The sequence below is a fragment of the Lithobates pipiens genome, unplaced genomic scaffold (genome assembly GCF_037356315.1).
Source record: "Lithobates pipiens isolate NorthernLeopardFrog02 unplaced genomic scaffold, aLitPip1_a1.2 Scaffold_19, whole genome shotgun sequence".
Classification (NCBI taxonomy): domain Eukaryota; kingdom Metazoa; phylum Chordata; class Amphibia; order Anura; family Ranidae; genus Lithobates; species Lithobates pipiens.
In genome coordinates this window covers 520,437,087-520,455,526 of record NW_027507764.1, presented here as the reverse complement: position 1 = coordinate 520,455,526, position 18,440 = coordinate 520,437,087, and the positions used below count along the sequence as shown (strand labels likewise).

The following is an 18,440-nucleotide window of genomic DNA, read 5'->3' as shown; positions in this document are numbered from 1 at the left end:
CGCTTTTACGTGGTTCGGCCGCATTAATATTATTAAAATGAATATCCTGCCCCGAGTATTATTCTTTTTACAAATGATACCCATCTCCCTCCCTAAACAGTTTTTTACCCAATTGAATAGCATTCTGTCGACATTTGTGTGGAACACAAAGAAACCTAGAATAGCCATGGCCTTGCTAAAAAGCTCGAAGCTGATGGGGGGTCTGGGGGTTCCGGATATCCAGAGGTACCACAGGGCTATTGTTCTACAGAGGATACTTAATTGGAAATTTCATACTAAGTCAAAAGTGTGGGTCTCTCTGTAAAAATGGCTAGCTGGGAGAGATTTGGCTTATGCGCCCTGGTTGTCCCCGGAATATAGGGGGTTATCGGTGGATGTCTCCCCGCTCACTGTACAGTCTCTTTTGATTTGGGACAAACTGAACAAGACGCTGGGCCTATCCCCCCCTGTTTCTCCGCTTGCCCTGCTGGGAGGGTTCCTATGGTTCCCGCCAGGGGAGCGGAGGGCCTTTTTTGTCCCCTGGGCAGCTGACGGGAATGCCAGTTGTGGACAGTTTCTCAGCGGTGGCCAAATGGTCAGCTATGAATCCCTGCAGACCGGGCATGCGCAGACAGCTATGAATTTTTGGCGATACAGGCAAATGCACCACTTTTTTGAAGCCCATGGCCACTTAATCAGGGACGAAGCGTTCCTTACACCATTTGAGCGTTTTTTTGTAGCAGATGAACCCACTCCCCACCTGATCTCCGAATTATATCACTTGCTGGGCTGTGTTACCGAGGTCGCTAGACCGACATACATACGGGTCTGGGAGAGGGAGCTACAACTTGACTTTTCCGCGGCCCAACTGTCCCACCTCTACAAACTCACGTACGCTAGCTCCATGGAGTCCAAAACCCAAGAAACTAATTTTAAAGTACTGTCTCGCTGGTACAGAGTGCCGGCAGACTTAGCACGTATCTACCCTTCGGTATCGGACCGGTGCTGGAGGGAATGTGGCCAATTGGGCACCCTCCTTCATATTTGGTGGGATTGCCCACGAATCAAGCCATTCTGGGAGGACATCCGATCCCGCATAGAGGCAGTTTTGCATCTTGATGTGCCACTGTCTCCGGCCAACTATCTTTTGCACATTCCTCCGATCCCGATTGGTAGATACAAAAAAAGCCCTCTGCCGCATCTGTTGAACGCGGCCAGACGTCTTATACCGATTTACTGGAAACAAACTAGGACTCCCACAGTGGAGGACTGGGTCAAAAAAGTGAATGACATCAGAGAAGCGGAATATTGGGTGGCAACCTGTAGGGGTACACGGGCTAAGTGTGACAGCATATGGCAATCATGGACAGTCTACATGTCCGAAACTATATACGCTACCTCCAGTCTGGACTTGGCTCTACTGGAGCTAGCGGAACCCTCTTTGAGATCCCGCACACACAATGATGTTCCCACCTAGTGGCTGTTTTTCACCTTCTTGCCCCATGGACAGAGAGACGACTTTGCTGCTGAGACTCGCCTGGTGCTGGACCGCTGCACTTCGCAGGGATGTCAAGTAGGCTCCACCCTCCTCCCTTACCCTATCCCCCAATCCCCTCTCTACCCCTTCTTGTCTCTCTCTCACCCTTCCTACTGTTCTTTTTTACCTTCTTTCTCTGTATTCCACACTATAAGATGTTGCCTTTTATTGACCTACGTGGTATTGAGCTGTGGTGGTGCGTTAGGCTTCCTGTGGGCTGGCTGACGGGGGGAATCCCTCTGTCCGGAGGGGTCCATGCTGGGACGTCCCTCCTGGGCGGGGGGGTTGCTGTGGGCCTGTCCTACCCCCGGGGGACGCTCGGGAGAGGTTGCTGGAGGTGATTGTGCCCCCCTCTCCTGGGCGGCCCCTGGGGGTGGTCCCATGCCTCCCCGGCCTTTTGTATGACGGGAGGTGGGGGACTGGGCTCCGGCCCGTCCTCTCCTTTCCGCTCAGAGGCACCTTGGAGCGGGGCCCTAGCCCACGGAGGCCGGACTTGATGTGTATGAGCTAGAAGACACTCCAGACGTTCATCTCCACCCGTTTGCCTAATTCATGTGTCTGGTTTGAGCCGCCAACTCTTGGCCACTGGGTCAGTTTTTATGGGTGTCATTGTTTCCTACAGTTTATTTGTTCTTTGTTTGGTCCTGACACAGCTGTCTAATGTATACTCAAGTGTGTTTCAATGTCAAAATATCTCAAAATAAAGATTTTACAAAAAAAAAAAGCCTCCTTTTCCATGACTGACACTGTAGTGCAACTTATAGTCGCAGCTGTGGGGTTGTGTCAGTTCCTCAAGGAACAGGTTAAGCAGATGCTTGGCCTCCTTCCCAGTGAGGAAGTGGAGAATTATGCAGAAATACCTCAAATTCTGTGTTTCCTGATTGATGCGATTTCGGATTCTGTCCAACAAGCATCTCGTTTGTCTCTCCTGTTGGTACACATGCGAAGGGCCCTATGGCTAAATAATTGGGCAAGCTGAGCTATCATGCAAGAAGCATTTGATTGGGTTCCCGTTTAAAGGGGAACGTTTGTTTGTAGAAGAATTAGACAAATTCGTCCAAAAAATTTCAGGGGGTAAATCTACTCTCCTTCCAGTCAAAAGGAGCAAACGTCCATCATTTAGGCGTTCTCTCTCTCCCGGAGCATCAAGCTCTAAGCAGTGGTGACGGCCTTCTCAACCCCCCTCTACAGGAAAGGCTCAAGGCCGGGCCCAGGGGCAGAAGAAATCCTGAGGGCGAAAGCCTGCCAAGCAGAGCCCGAAAGCTTCCTTGTGAAGGAGCGCCCCCGCTCGGCCAAGTGGGGGGAAGGCTCTTGCAGTTTGCAGAAGCCTGGCGGGAAGAGATCCGGGATGAGTGGGTGGTCTCTTCGGTATCTCTGGGCTACAAGCTGGAGTTTCAGGAGATTCCACCTTCTCGCTTTCTAAGGTCAAGGATCCCCAGGGACCCAGTAAAGCAAAGACCGCTATTTCTGGCCTTAGATCACTTACTATCCCAGGGGGTGATAGTAGAAGTGGACCCAAAAGAACAGGGTTCAGGGTTTTACTCGAATCTCTTCACCGTTCCAAAGCCAAATGGAAGTGTCAGACCTATCCTGGATCTGAAGGATCTGAACCGGTTTTTACGCATCCGGTCCTTCTGAATACAGTCAATTCGCACTGTGGTCTCCTCCCTGCAAGGGGGAGAGTTTATGGCATCAATAGACATCAAGGATGCATATCTCCATGTGCCAATTTTTCCCGCACACCAAAAGAATCTAAGGTTTGCGGTAGAGCGGCGCCATTTTCAATTTGTGGCCTTGCCGTTCGGGCTAGCTACGGCCCCTCGAGTCTTCACAAAGATTCTGGACCCTTTCTTGGCAAACCTAAGAGCTCAGGGTATAGCCGTCATGGCTTATCTAGACGATTTGCTTCTCATAGAGAAAACAGTAGCGCTCCTGAACCACAGTGTTACCAGAACGCTAGAACAGCTGGAACGCCTAGGTTGGATTATAAACCTAGAAAAGTCGTCCCTACAGCCTGCTACCAGGTTGGAATACCTGGGTATGGTTATCGACACTGCTCAGGGCAAGGTGTTTCTACCAAGGCCAAAAGCCTTGGCCATTGGGGATCTGGTGCGTCTAATTCTGGGCAGAAGATCTTCCCCCATTCGGTTGTGCATGAGACTCTTTGGGAAAATGGTCGCCTCCTTCGAGGCCGTTCCATTCGCCCAGTTCCACTCAAGGCCTCTGCAAAGATTCATCCTTGCGGCTTGGAACAGGAAGCCCCAGTCCTTGGATCTTCCTATGCGTCTATCCCCAGGGACACGCAAGAGTCTCGTCTAACGAGTCTAAGAGTCTCGTTACAAACCGAGAATTTGCTGAAAGGCAAAACTTTTCTTCCTCTTCCATGGAAGATTATTATGACAAATGGCAGCCTGACAGGCTGGGGAGCAGTGTTGGAGGAGACGTGCTCGCAGTGGAAATGGTCTGCGATCGAGAAGCTATTGCCCATAAATGTCTTGGAGATCCGGGCAGTTTATATGGCTCTCATAAACTGGTCTTTCAGACCTGTTCGGGTTCAGTCCGACAATGCCACAGCAGTGGCCTATATCAATCACCAGGGCGGTACCAGAAGTCTGGTTGCGCAAAAAGAGGTGAATCGTATACTTGTCTGGGCAGAAAGGCATGTTCCATGCCTTTCTGCAGTCTTCATTCCAGGAGTGGAAAATTGGCAGACAGATTTTCTGCGCCGCCAGCAGTTGTGCCTAGGAGAATGGGCTCTGCACCCCGACGTGTTTTGGAACATATGTCGCAGGTGGGGTACTCCAGACGTAGATCTGTTTGCGTCCAGGTTCAACAGAAAACTGGACAAATTCGTGTCAAGGACAAGAGATACACTCGCTCAGGGGTCGGATGCTCTGACAGTTCCCTGGGATCAGTACAATTTGATTTATGCCTTCCCCCCGTGCCCGCTTCTGTCGCGGTTCCTGGGAAGAGTCTAGAGGGAAACAAAGTTGCTTCTTTTGGTAGCCCCGGCTTGGCCCAGGCGACCGTGGTACGCAGAGATCATGAAGTTGGCAGTAGGCAGGCCGTGGATCCTCCCTCTCCGGCCAGATCTGCTCTCACAGGGTCCAATTTACCATGCTGCTTTACACAGTCTGAATTTGACGGTTTGGCTGCTGAGACCCACATTCTGAGAGACCGTGGGCTTTCGGGGCCAGTCCTTTCTACTCTGGTCAATGCCAGAAAGCCGGCCTCCAGGCTTATTTACTACAAAATCTGGAGGGCATATGTTTCCTGTTGTGAACTCAGGGAATGTCATCCTAGAAAGTATGTCATTAGCAGGATCTTGGCCTTCCTCCAGTCAGGCCTAGAAATGAATTTGGCCATAAGCACTATCAAGGTGCATATTTCGGCCTTGTCAGTGTTTTTTCAGAAACCACTTGCATCACATTCCCTGGTGCGGGCTTTCATCCAGGGGGCTATGCGGATAAGGCCGCCAGTCAAACCTCCGGTATGCCCATGGGATCTGAATTTGGTTCTCTCAGCTTTGCAGGGGCAACCTTTTGAACCTTTGCATCAGGCTTCGTTAGTTCTTTTGACTAAAAAATTGTTTTTCTTGGTAGCCATATCCACGGCTAGAAGAGTGTCAGAACTAGCAGCTCTCTCCAGTAAAGAACCGTATCTAATTATTCATAAGGACCTGGTGGTAATGCGTCCCAACAGGTCCTTTCTGCCTAAGGTGGTTTCAGGATTCCATTTGAATCAAGATGTAAGCCTACCATCCTTTTTTCTGGACCCACAGTCTGCAGAAGAAGAATCTTTGCACACTTTGGATGTGGTAAGGGCAATCAGTATCTATCTTCAGGCAACTGCACAGATAAGGAAAACTGATTGCTTATTTATTTTGCCGGAAGGCCCTAGGAAGGGTCAGGTGGCATCAAAATCCACTCTCTCATGGTGGATTAGACAGATTATTTCTCAGGCCTATAGTGTTAAAGGGAAGATCCCTCCTTTTCAAGTGAAAGCGCACTCAACTAGGGCTGTAAGTGCTTCTTGGGCAGTGCATCACCAGGCCTCCCTGGCTCAGATCTGTAAGGCTGCAACTTGGTCATCAGTCCACATATTCACCAGATTCTATCAGGTGGATGTCAGAGGGCAAGAGGATATCACCTTTGGGCGCAGTGTACTGCAGGCTGCAGTTTAGGTCCTCCGGTCCTTGGCGGTCTATATATTATGATCTGTGTCTCCCTCCCCTCAATCTGAGCATTGCTTTGGGACATCCCACTATGTAATGAAGCTCCTGTGTCCCCTGATGTATGATCAAGAAAATAGGATTTTTATACACAGCTTACCTGTAAAATCCTTTTCTTGAGAGTACATCACGGGACACAGGGCTCCCACCCCTCTTGGGTTTTACGTGGTTTCCTATTGCTTTGCTACAAAACTGAGGTGCCTCCCATATGGGAGGGGTTATATAGGGGAGGAATTCTCCTTAATTGGGGGTTAACCAGTGTCCAATCACCAGAGGTGCCTATATAACCCACTATGTAATGAAGCTCCTGTGTCCCGTGATGTACTCTCAAGAAAAGGATTTTACAGGTAAGCTGTATATAAAAATTCTATTTTTTATGTTGTTGGCGTTGACCTGTTTTTTTTCACTTGTTTCCCAAGATGACCATCTTGGCGTTTGTCAAGAGGGCTGAGAGAGCCCGAAGAAATCTCCTACGGCCACATCACCCTGAAAGCGCCCGATCTCATCTGATCTCGGAGGCTAAGCAGGGTCCGGTCTGGATAGTACCTAATTACAGGTGCCGTAGGAATCTTTTTATATTGTTGGCTTTGACCTGTTTTTTTTCCGCTTGTTTCCCAAGGTGACCATTTTAGCATCTGTCAAGAGTTTTGAGTATGTCCCGAAGCGTTCGCCTAAGGCCACATCACCCTGAAAGCGCCCGATCTCAGAGGCTAAGCAGGGTCAGGGTCAGATGGGAGACCGCCAGGGTCTATGTTGTTGGCGTTGACCTGTTTTTTTTTCACTTTTTTCCCAAGATGACCATCTTGGCATTTGTCAAGAGGGTTGAGAGTGTCTGAATAGAACACCTATGGCCACATCACCCTGAAAGCGCACAATCTCATCTGATCTCAGAGGCCTAGCAGTGTACGGCCTGGTTAATACCTGTATGGGAGACCATCTGTGAATACCAGGTGCCGTAGGCTTCTTTTTATGTTGTTGGTGTTGACCTGTTTATTTTCGCTTGTTTCCCAAGGTGACCATCTTGGCTTTTAAAAAGAGGGTCGAGAGTGCCTAAAGAGATCACCTACGGCCCCATCACCCTGAAAACACCCGATCTTGTCTGATCTCGGAGGCTAAGCCGTGTTGGGCCTGGTTAATACCAGGATAGGAGAACGTCTGGGAATAACAGGTGCCGTAGGCTTCTTTTTATGTTATTGACCTTGACCTGTTTTTTTTTTTTCACTTGTTTCCCAAGGTGACCATCTTGGCATTTGTCAAGAGGGTTGAGAGTGCCTGAAGAGATCACCTACGGCCCCATCACCCTGAAAGCGTCCAATCTCGTCTGATCTCGGAGGCTAAACAGTGTCAGGCCTGGTTAGTACCTGGATGGGAGACCGCCTGGGAATACCAGGTGCCATAGGCTTCTTTTTATGTTGTTGGCTTTGACCTGTTTTTTTCGCTTGTTTCTGAAGGCGACCATCTTGGCGTTTGTCAAGAGGGTTGGGCGTGTCTTGAAGAGAATGCTTACGGCCACATCACCCTGAAAGCACCCGATCTCGTCTGATTTCAGAGGCTAAGCAGTGTCAGGCCTGGTTAGTACCTGGATGGGAGACTGCCTGGGAAGACCAGGTGCCATAGAAGGATCTGGCCTGGTTAGTGTCTTGATTGGGAGATCGCCTGGGAATACCGGATGCCGTAGACTTCTTTTTATGTTGTTGGCTTTGACCTGTTTTTTTTAGCTTTTTTCCCAAGGTGAGCATCTTGGCCTTTGTCAAGAGGCTTCAGAGTGCCCAAAGAGAGTGCCTACAGCCAAATCACCCTGAGAGAGCCCAATCTCATCTGATCTCGGAGGCTAAGCAGCGATGGGCCTGGTTAGTACCTGGACGGGAGACAGCCTGGGAATACCAGGTGCCGTAGGCTTCTCATTATGTTGTCGGCGTTGACCTGTGTTTTTTCCCTTTTTTCCCAAGGTGACCATCTTGCCATTTGTCAAGAGGGTTGAGAGTGCACAAAGAAATTGCCTACGGCCACAACACCCTTAAAGCACCCAATCTCGTCTGGTCTCAGAGGCTAAGCAGGGTTGGGCCTGGTTTGTACCTGGATGGGAGACCGCCTGGGTTTTCCAGATGCCGCAGGCTTCTTTTTATGTTGTTGGTGTTGACCTGTTTTTTTTCGCTTGTTTCCCAAAGTGATCATCTTGGCATTTGTCAAGAGGGTAGAGAGTGCTTAAAGAGATCGCTTACAGCAGCATCACCCTGAAAGCACCCTATCTCTTCTGATCTCGGAGGCTAAGAAGGGTTGGGCCTAGTTAGTACTTGAATGGGAGACGGCCTTGGAATACCAGGTGCCGTATTCTTCTTTTCATGTTGTTGGCGTTGACCTGTTTTTTTTCGCTTGTTTCCCAGGGTGACTATCTTGGCATTTTTCAAGAGGGATGAGAGTGCCCAAAGAGATTGCCTATGGGCACATCACCCTGAAAGCACCCAATCTCCTCTGATCTCAGAGGCTAGAAAGGGTCGTGCCTTGTTAATACCTGGATGGGAGACCGCCTGGGAATACTAGGTGCTGTAGGCTTCTTTTTATGTTGTTGGCGTTGACTTGATTTTTTGTTTGCTTCCCAAGGTGACCATCTTGGCGTTTGTCAAGAGGGTTGAGCGTGCCTGAAAAAAATCTACTATGGCTGCATCACCCTGAAGGAGCCCAATCTCATTTGATCTCAGAGGCTAAGCAGGGTTGGGACCTGGTTAGTACCTGGATGGGAGACCGCCTGGGATTTCTCAATGCCATAGGCTTTTTTTTTAAGTTGTTGCTTGATTCCCAAGGTGACCATCTTGGCGTTTGTCAAGAGGGTTGAAAGTGCCTGAAGGGATTGCCTACGGGCAATCTTAGAAGTTGGCAGTAGGCAGGCCATGGATCCTCCCTCTCCGGCCAGATCTGCTCTCACAGGGTCCAATTTACCATGCTGCTTTTACACAGTCTGAATTTGACGGTTTGGCTGCTGAGACCCACATTCTGAGAGACCGTGGGCTTTCGGGGCCAGTCCTTTCTACTCTGGTCAATGCCAGAAAGCCGGCCTCCAGGCTTATTTACTACAAAATCTGGAGGGCATATGTTTCCTGTTGTGAACTCAGGGAATGTCATCCTAGAAAGTATGTCATTAGCAGGATCTTGGCCTTCCTCCAGTCAGGCCTAGAAATGAATTTGGCCATAAGCACTATCAAGGTGCATATTTCGGCCTTGTCAGTGTTTTTTCAGAAACCACTTGCATCACATTCCCTGGTGCGGGCTTTCATCCAGGGGGCTATGCGGATAAGGCCGCCAGTCAAACCTCCGGTATGCCCATGGGATCTGAATTTGGTTCTCTCAGCTTTGCAGGGGCAACCTTTTGAACCTTTGCATCAGGCTTCGTTAGTTCTTTTGACTAAAAAATTGGTTTTCTTGGTAGCCATATCCACGGCTAGAAGAGTGTCAGAACTAGCAGCTCTCTCCAGTAAAGAACCGTATCTAATTATTCATAAGGACCTGGTGGTAATGCGTCCCAACAGGTCCTTTCTGCCTAAGGTGGTTTCAGGATTCCATTTGAATCAAGATGTAAGCCTACCATCCTTTTTTCTGGACCCACAGTCTGCAGAAGAAGAATCTTTGCACACTTTGGATGTGGTAAGGGCAATCAGTATTTATCTTCAGGCAACTGCACAGATAAGGAAAACTGATTGCTTATTTATTTTGCCGGAAGGCCCTAGGAAGGGTCAGGTGGCATCAAAATCCACTCTCTCATGGTGGATTAGACAGATTATTTCTCAGGCCTATAGTGTTAAAGGGAAGATCCCTCCTTTTCAAGTAAAAGCACACTCAACTAGGGCTGTAAGTGCTTCTTGGGCAGTGCATCACCAGGCCTCCCTGGCTCAGATCTGTAAGGCTGCAACTTGGTCATCAGTCCACATATTCACCAGATTCTATCAGGTGGATGTCAGAGGGCAAGAGGATATCGCCTTTGGGCGCAGTGTACTGCAGGCTGCAGTTTAGGTCCTCCGGTCCTTGGCGGTCTATATATTATGATCTGTGTCTCCCTCCCCTCAATCTGAGCATTGCTTTGGGACATCCCACTATGTAATGAAGCTCCTGTGTCCCCTGATGTATGATCAAGAAAATAGGATTTTTATACACAGCTTACCTGTAAAATCCTTTTCTTGAGAGTACATCACGGGACACAGGGCTCCCACCCCTCTTGGGTTTTACGTGGTTTCCTATTGCTTTGCTACAAAACTGAGGTGCCTCCCATATGGGAGGGGTAATATAGGGGAGGAATTCTCCTTAATTGGGGGTTAACCAGTGTCCAATCACCAGAGGTGCCTATATAACCCACTATGTAATGAAGCTCCTGTGTCCCGTGATGTACTCTCAAGAAAAGGATTTTACAGGTAAGCTGTATATAAAAATTCTATTTTTTATGTTGTTGGCGTTGACCTGTTTTTTTTCACTTGTTTCCCAAGATGACCATCTTGGCGTTTGTCAAGAGGGTGAGAGTGCCCAAAGAAAGTGCCTACGGCCAAATCACCCTGAAAGTGCCCGATCTTGTCTGATCTCACAGGTTAAGCATTGTCGGGCCTGATTAGTAACTGGATGGGAGACCGACTGGGAATACCAGGTGCCGTAGGCTTCTTTTTATGCTGTTGGCGTTGACATTTTTTTTTCCGCTTGTTTCCCAAGGTGACCATCTTGGCATTTGTCAAGAGGGCTGAGAGAGCCCGAAGAAATCTCCTACGGCCACATCACCCTGAAAGCGCCCGATCTCATCTGATCTCGGAGGCTAAGCAGGGTCCGGTCTGGATAGTACCTAATTACAGGTGCCGTAGGAATCTTTTTATATTGTTGGCTTTGACCTGTTTTTTTTTCGCTTGTTTCCCAAGGTGACCATTTTAGCATCTGTCAAGAGTTTTGAGTATGTCCCGAAGCATTCGCCTAAGGCCACATCACCCTGAAAGCGCCCGATCTCAGAGGCTAAGCAGGGTCAGGGTCAGGGTCAGATGGGAGACCGCCAGGGTCTATGTTGTTGGCGTTGACCTGTTTTTTTTTCACTTTTTTCCCAAGATGACCATCTTGGCATTTGTCAAGAGGGTTGAGAGTGTCTGAATAGAACACCTATGGCCACATCACCCTGAAAGCGCACAATCTCATCTGATCTCAGAGGCCTAGCAGTGTACGGCCTGGTTAATACCTGTATGGGAGACCATCTGTGAATACCAGGTGCCGTAGGCTTCTTTTTATGTGGTTGGTGTTGACCTGTTTATTTTCGCTTGTTTCCCAAGGTGACCATCTTGGCTTTTAAAAAGAGGGTCGAGAGTGCCTAAAGAGATCACCTACGGCCCCATCACCCTGAAAACACCCGATCTTGTCTGATCTCGGAGGCTAAGCCGTGTTGGGCCTGGTTAATACCAGGATAGGAGAACGTCTGGGAATAACAGGTGCCGTATGCTTCTTTTTATGTTATTGACCTTGACCTGTTTTTTTTTTTTCACTTGTTTCCCAAGGTGACCATCTTGGCATTTGTCAAGAGGGTTGAGAGTGCCCGAAGAGATCTCCTACGGCCCCATCACCCTGAAAGCGTCCAATCTCGTCTGATCTCGGAGGCTAAACAGTGTCAGGCCTGGTTAGTAGCTGGATGGGAGACCGCCTGGGAATACCAGGTGCCATAGGCTTCTTTTTATGTTGTTGGCTTTGACCTGTTTTTTTCGCTTGTTTCTGAAGGCGACCATCTTGGCGTTTGTCAAGAGGGTTGGGCGTGTCTTGAAGAGAATGCTTACGGCCACATCACCCTGAAAGCACCCGATCTCGTCTGATTTCAGAGGCTAAGCAGTGTCAGGCCTGGTTAGTACCTGGATGGGAGACTGCCTGGGAAGACCAGGTGCCATAGAAGGATCTGGCCTGGTTAGTGTCTTGATTGGGAATACCGGATGCCGTAGACTTCTTTTTATGTTGTTGGCTTTGACCTGTTTTTTTTAGCTTTTTTCCCAAGGTGAGCATTTTGGCCTTTGTCAAGAGGCTTCAGAGTGCCCAAAGAGAGTGCCTACGGCCAAATCACCCTGAGAGAGCCCAATCTCATCTGATCTTGGAGGCTAAGCAGCGATGGGCCTGGTTAGTACCTGGACGGGAGACAGCCTGGGAATACCAGGTGCCGTAGGCTTCTCATTATGTTGTCGGCGTTGACCTGTGTTTTTTCCCTTTTTTCCATTTGTCAAGAGGGTTGAGAGTGCACAAAGAAATTGCCTACGGCCACAACACCCTTAAAGCACCCAATCTCGTCTGGTCTCAGAGGCTAAGCAGGGTTGGGCCTGGTTTGTACCTGGATGGGAGACCGCCTGGGTTTTCCAGATGCCGCAGGCTTCTTTTTATGTTGTTGGTGTTGACCTGTTTTTTTTCGCTTGTTTCCCAAAGTGATCATCTTGGCATTTGTCAAGAGGGTAGAGAGTGCTTAAAGAGATCGCTTACAGCAGCATCACCCTGAAAGCACCCTATCTCTTCTGATCTCGGAGGCTAAGAAGGGTTGGGCCTAGTTAGTACTTGAATGGGAGATGGCCTTGGAATACCAGGTGCCGTATTCTTCTTTTCATGTTGTTGGCGTTGACCTGTTTTTTTTCGCTTGTTTCCCAGGGTGACTATCTTGGCATTTTTCAAGAGGGATGAGAGTGCCCAAAGAGATTGCCTATGGGCACATCACCCTGAAAGCACCCAATCTCCTCTGATCTCAGAGGCTAGAAAGGGTCGTGCCTTGTTAATACCTGGATGGGAGACCGCCTGGGAATACTAGGTGCTGTAGGCTTCTTTTTATGTTGTTGGCCACATCACTCTGAAAGCACCCAATCTTGTCTGATCTTGGAGGCTAAGAATAGTCAGGCCTGGTTAGTACCTGGATGGGAGACCACCTGGGAATACCAGTTATTGTAGGCTTCTTTTTATGTTGTTGGCGTTGATTCGTTTGTTTTTTTCCGCTTGTTTCCCAAGGTGACCATCTTGGCATTTGTCAAGAGGGTTGAGAGTGCCCAAAGAGATCGCTTACAGCAGCATCACCCTGAAAAAGCCCTAGCTCTTCTTATCTCTGAGGCTAAGAAGGGTTGGGCCTAGTTAGTACCTGGATGGGAGATGGCGTTGGAATACCAGGTGCCGTATTCTTCTTTTTATGTTGTTGACATTGACCTGTCTTTTTTCGCTTGTATCTCAAGGTGACTATCTTGGCATTTGTCAAGAGGGTTGAGAGTGCCCAAAGAGATTGCATATGGGCAAATAACCCTGAAAGCGCCCGATCTCCTCTGATCTCAGAGGCTAAACAGGGTTGGGCCTTGCTAGTACCTGGATTGGAGACAACCTGGGAATACTAGGTGCTGTAGGCTTCTTTTTATGTTGTTGGCGTTGACTTGTTTTTGTTTTGTTTGTTTACCAAGGTGACCATCTTGGTGTTTGTCAAGAGGGTTGAGAGTGCCTGAAGAGCTTGCCTATGGCCACATAACCCTGAAAGCACCAGATCTCGTCTGATCTCAGAGACTAAACAGGGTCGGGCCTTGTTAATACCTGGATGAGAGACCACCTGGGAATACTAGGTGCTGTAGACTTCTTTTTATGTTGTTGGTGTTGACTTGTTTTTTTTTTGTTTCTTTCCCAAGGTGACCATCTTGGCGTTTGTCAAGAGAGTTGAGAGTGCCTGAAGTTATTGGCTACGGCCACATCCCCCTGAATGTGTTCCATCTCGTCTGATCTTGGAGGCTAAGCAGGGTCGGGCCTGGTTAATGCCTGGATGGCAGACCGCCTGGGAATACCAGGTGTCGTAGGCTTCTTTTTTTTTTCAAATATAATTTTTTCTCCAAACAGGGGAAGACGGTCCCCCGAGTACATAATGCAACAGAGAAATACAGAGCAAAAAGCAGCTGAACAATACTTGATACAGGTATATTCGCAACTGTGAGTCTGCCTTCCATCAATCATAATGATTCAAGGCACGGATAAAGTACTGTACCAAGATCCAGGGTCACACAAACCCCAGGTCCCTCCGGCATAATCCATCCAGAGGGGGGGGGGGTGGGGCCGTCATTCCCAATTTTCCACTTTTTCCAAAAGAGAGAGTGGGTGGAGGGGGTGAGAGATAGGGGAGGAAGGCAGAAAAGAGAAGGGGTGAAAGATCAGGAAAGGAGAAGAGGGGACGAGACACAATGGCAGCCACTGTCCAAGGGGCCAGTCAAGGAAAGCTCAGAGCATTAAGGTGATAGCAGGCGACATCCTTCCAGCGAGAATATAAAGGTATTCCAGATGTCCCAGGTTTGTTTAAAAAATTCTTGTTTACCTTGTGATGTGAGGATCAAGTCCTCCATTTTTTTTAATGTCCTCTATTTTCCTAAGCCAGTGAGTAATGAAAGGGGGGGAACATTTTTTCCAATAGAGAGGGATGCAGGATTTCGCCACATTTATCACATGCCGTAAAATTTATTTTTTTGTACTTCTTAATCCCATTAAGAAGTACAAAAAAATAAATTCCCAATAGATTCCCAATCTGTCAATGGTGCAAGAGAAAGAATGCAGCCTCTTCCGGGATGGAGAAGTCTGTGAATTTTTGTGTTATGCATCGGATCTCTGTCCAGAAGTCCACCAAGCTGGGGCAGGACCAAAAAATGTGGATCAACGTGCCCTCTTCTTCTCCACACCTCCAGCATATGTTCGAGGAAGAGGGGAATTATTTATGCAGCTTTGATGGTGTCAAATACCACCTGGTGAGAAGTTTAAAATTTGTCTCCTGTATCTTCGTGCACAGCGAGGTTTTGAGAGCCAAAGTGATAATGCGTTGTCTCTGTGCTGGGGAAAACGAGCAATTAAGGTCCTTTTCCCAGTTGGACAGGCAGGTTAAGTGTGGGTGATCTGTTTGAGAGAGAATGTGGACCAAAGGGCCTTCGCTCCTGCATAGAGCCTCAAACTCCGTCTGAGGGCGTGCGAAAGTTTGAGTATTGGGGATGGAATGGAAAAAATGATGTTGTTGCGCCGCTCTCCAAAAAGGCATTTGGAAAAGCCCTGTCGGATCTGTTAGGGTTGAGAAAGAAGGTCATTTTCCATCAATGACGAATTTAGACGCATGGTCTAGGTTGGAATTTCTAAGTGGGTCCCCGGTTCCAAGTTCGGATGGCCACGTATAGGGAATAGGGGGGAAGTCAAAGACGTGAGTGTGTTTTGGGTAGCGATCAGGTGACTGACTTTCAATGAAGCCCCTATAGTGGAATATGACGTCAATTCTGTGGGTAAATCCTTATAGCACCACATGGTGCTTCTTAGCGGAATTTGGGAGTGAGATTGTCCTAGTAGCACCCAGAGCTTAGAAAGTTTGTTTCCATTCCAGTCCAATACACGTCCCAGATGGGAGGCCAGGTAGTAGCATCGCAAGTCAGGGAGAACCAACCCTCCCTGTTGTTTAGACAATGTCAGCTGTGACCACTTAAGTCTGGGATTTTTGTGGGCCCAGTTAAATTGAGTGAGCAGGGATTGAGCTTGCTTAAAAAACGGGACTGGAATCTGGATCGGGAGAGCTTGGAAAAGATAGGTAAATTTAGGGAGTATGTTCATTTTAATGAGATTGCATCTCCTGAACCAGGAATGGAGGCCAGAATGCCACCCGTGAAGCAAACTGCGGATCTTAGTGACAAGGGGTGGGGGGAAGTTCAACATAAACGTATGCGCGTTGTCCTGTGGAATGTAAGTACCTAAGTACTTAAGGGCTGTATGGGTCCATTTAAATCGAAAATTGGACTACAAGTCTAGTAACGTTTGCGGGCGGACTTCGACCCCCATGGCCTCTGATTTCAAGAAGTATCCCGTATATCTGGAATTCCCGAAGGAGATTTGGCAAGGAAACTCTGGGATTCGTCAACGAGAACAGCATGTCATCTACGTAGGCAGATGTCAATAGTACCGATTTGGAGTCGCGTTATGTCTGAGTTTTGTCGAATTGTGGAGAGAAAGGGTTCCAATGACAGTGCGAATAACTGGGGCGACAGGGGGCAACCCTGTCTGGTCCCATTCCCGATGTCAAGGGGAGATGAGAGCACCCCATTCGCTTTGAGTTGAGCTGAAGGGCGTGAGTATATCTTACTTATCCATGCCAACATCCGTTCACTCAGACCTATATGGCGAAGGACCGAGAACATGAATGTCCATTTGACCCGATCAAAAGCCTTCTCGGCATCAGTACTCACGAAAAGACAAGGGGTCCCAGATGACTTTGCTTTATGGACCAGGGTAAGCACCTTAATGGTGTTGTCCCTATCTTCCCTGGTGGGAATAAAACCTAACTGGTCAATATGTATAAGGGACTGCAAGTGCTGTGCCAATCACGTGGCGAGGATTTTAGAGAATCGTTTTAGGACCGAATTTAGGAGGGAAATGGGTCTGTAGCTCCCACATAGGCCCGGGTCTTTGCCCTCCTTAGGTATCAACGAGATGTGGGCTCTAAGGGTATGCTCAGGAAAATCCCCATTCAAGCTCAGAGTATTCAATAAATTCACCAAGCGCGGGCCGAGAATAGGGAGGAAGGTCTTATAGTATTGTGCGGTATATCCGTCAGGGCCCGGAGCCTTACCCACCTTCGGAGGTCCCACGGCCATCTGGACTTCTTCCAGTGTGATCGGGTTGGTAGACCAGAACCGGTTACATATCTGTCTATATTGTCCTGTCCGGACCCTGAATCGGGCAGGTTGTAGAGATCAGAGTAGCATTTTTCAAAGACTTTGGCTATTTGGGTTGGGGTAGAGCCCCTCTGGCCATTCTCATCTATCAACTGTTGTATGTAAGAGGCAGATTTCCACTCCTTTTACTGACCTGGCAAAGATTTTTCCGCATTTGTCCCCTGATTCCTACATCAGTTTACGACAAAACTGGAGTACTGCTTTCGCTTTATAATGGAGTAGGTCAGTAATCTGGGTACGGAGTGTCCCCAATTCAATCTCTAAGGTCCGTGAGGGGGCATGTTTATGTTTCGCTTCCACAGAGGCAAGTTCACAAAACAGATTAGCAATTTGTTCCTTCCGTGTTCGTTTGATGCGTGCCCCGTGCCTGATAAGTACCCTGCGGAGTACTGACTTGTGAGCCTCCCAAATTATCCCCGGGTCGCAGTCCTGCGTTTAGTTTTCTTGGAAATAAAGGTCCAATTCCCTGGTCACATCTGCTAAAACTTCCGGTATCTGGAGGAGGCTCTCATTAAGGTGCCAGAATAGAGTCCTAGGTGAGGGGTTCCTAGAGAGGGTGTAGGTAAGGGCTACAGGAGCGTGGTCAGACCAAGTAATATGGCCGATGGAGGAAGAGCTCACCAAGTGCAGTTGGTCATGTGGAATCAAGAAGAAGTCTATCCTCAAGTATGATTTGTGAGGGGAAGAGCAAAAAGAGTAGTCCCTTTCCCCGGAGTGTTGCAGACACCAGATATCAACTAATTGGTCATTCAGTAAGCACTTAGTAATCCGCTTTCTAGAGTAAATGAGGAGCGAGGAGCAAGAGGCAGAAGTGTCAACCGATGGCGAAAGGGGACATTAAAGTCCCCACCTAATATCAACTGGCCCTCCCGAAAGTCACATCATCTGTGCAGGGTAGTTCTGAGGAATGTGTCTTGGTGATCATTGGGAGTGTACACAGTGGCAAATGTAAAAAGGAGCTCTCCAATGTGGCCCCTAAGAAAAAGATATCGGCCCCCAGGGTCCACCAGAGAATCCTGGAGAACCGAGGGGAGCCTGCTAGAGATCAGAATGGAGATTCCCTTGGTCTTAGAGGAGGGGTTAGTAGAGTGGTAGACCTTAGCGAAGGATCTTGACCGTAGAAAGGGGAGGCTAGTATTTTTAAAATGTGTTTCTTGTATAAAGGCCACATCAGTACAGGAAGTCTTCAGTTCTCACAGGAGGATCCACCGTTTTTCAGAGGAGTTCAGTCCCTTAACGTTTAGAGAGGTGACCTTGACTGAGTCTGCCATCGCTCCTCGGGGAGGGGAAGGGGGACGTCCGAGAAAAGCAAAGAAAGTTGAACCAAGGTAGGTATTGGGTAGGTAATGGATGGAGGGAACTAAGGGGGAAAAAGGAAGGGCAAATGGAAGGAAAGGTAAGGGGAAAAAGAGGCCGGGCACCTCAACCCCAGGGGGAGAGGGAAATTAAGGGTTGTCCGCACTCAACAGTACAGGAATTGTATACTAAAACAGCACAATTATGCTATAGCGTTTACCAGATGTACACTGGGTTTAAAGCGCCGTCCTACTTGGGTTGGTGGGTAGACAGGTCGGAGAGGGAGCCCCCGGATCCCAGTCTCCCCAGTCCCGGCAGTGGTAAATGTCACGTCTGATACCGGTATGCAAATAAAAGACAATCAGTAACATCATAGAACCAAAAAACAATAGTATAATTAAAACAGAGGTAGAGCATAGAACTGTCAGCACTGAGGGGTCTCCTCAGCTCGCCCTAAATGTAGGCATGCACGAGGGAGCCCGTCACAACAGAAAAGGCATCACAGAATGGGATCCACCACCCCCCGTCCCATACCCCAAAAGTACATGCAGCCCCCGAACAAATGTATTTCTCTCTTTGGCAGATTGTCCTCTTCTTACCCCCTCTCCTCCATCCACGCCCCGGGGGAAAAGGGGGAGGGAAGGGGGGAAAAGAGGGGGGTAAGGGGGGAAAGGGGGAGTGAAAGGGGGGAGGGAAGGGGGGA

At 48.6% G+C, this 18,440-nt stretch overlaps 11 pseudogenes; all 11 read left to right on the top strand.

Annotated features, from left to right (window-relative positions):
- The first annotated feature begins 6,808 nt into the window (after window positions 1-6,808).
- LOC143999277 (5S ribosomal RNA) lies at window positions 6,809-6,927 on the top strand (annotated as a pseudogene).
- Window positions 6,928-7,030: 103 nt separating this feature from the next.
- On the top strand, window positions 7,031-7,149 carry LOC143998647 (5S ribosomal RNA; annotated as a pseudogene).
- A 99-nt stretch (window positions 7,150-7,248) lies between these two features.
- On the top strand, window positions 7,249-7,367 carry LOC143999031 (5S ribosomal RNA; annotated as a pseudogene).
- Window positions 7,368-7,527: 160 nt separating this feature from the next.
- Window positions 7,528-7,646, top strand: LOC143998789 (5S ribosomal RNA; annotated as a pseudogene).
- Window positions 7,647-10,267: 2,621 nt separating this feature from the next.
- On the top strand, window positions 10,268-10,386 carry LOC143998935 (5S ribosomal RNA; annotated as a pseudogene).
- Window positions 10,387-11,306: 920 nt separating this feature from the next.
- LOC143999106 (5S ribosomal RNA) lies at window positions 11,307-11,425 on the top strand (annotated as a pseudogene).
- Window positions 11,426-11,524: 99 nt separating this feature from the next.
- Window positions 11,525-11,643, top strand: LOC143999029 (5S ribosomal RNA; annotated as a pseudogene).
- A 148-nt stretch (window positions 11,644-11,791) lies between these two features.
- Window positions 11,792-11,910, top strand: LOC144000012 (5S ribosomal RNA; annotated as a pseudogene).
- A 1,085-nt stretch (window positions 11,911-12,995) lies between these two features.
- On the top strand, window positions 12,996-13,114 carry LOC143999077 (5S ribosomal RNA; annotated as a pseudogene).
- A 100-nt stretch (window positions 13,115-13,214) lies between these two features.
- Window positions 13,215-13,333, top strand: LOC143999326 (5S ribosomal RNA; annotated as a pseudogene).
- Window positions 13,334-13,433: 100 nt separating this feature from the next.
- Window positions 13,434-13,552, top strand: LOC143999546 (5S ribosomal RNA; annotated as a pseudogene).
- The last annotated feature ends 4,888 nt before the right edge of the window (window positions 13,553-18,440 follow it).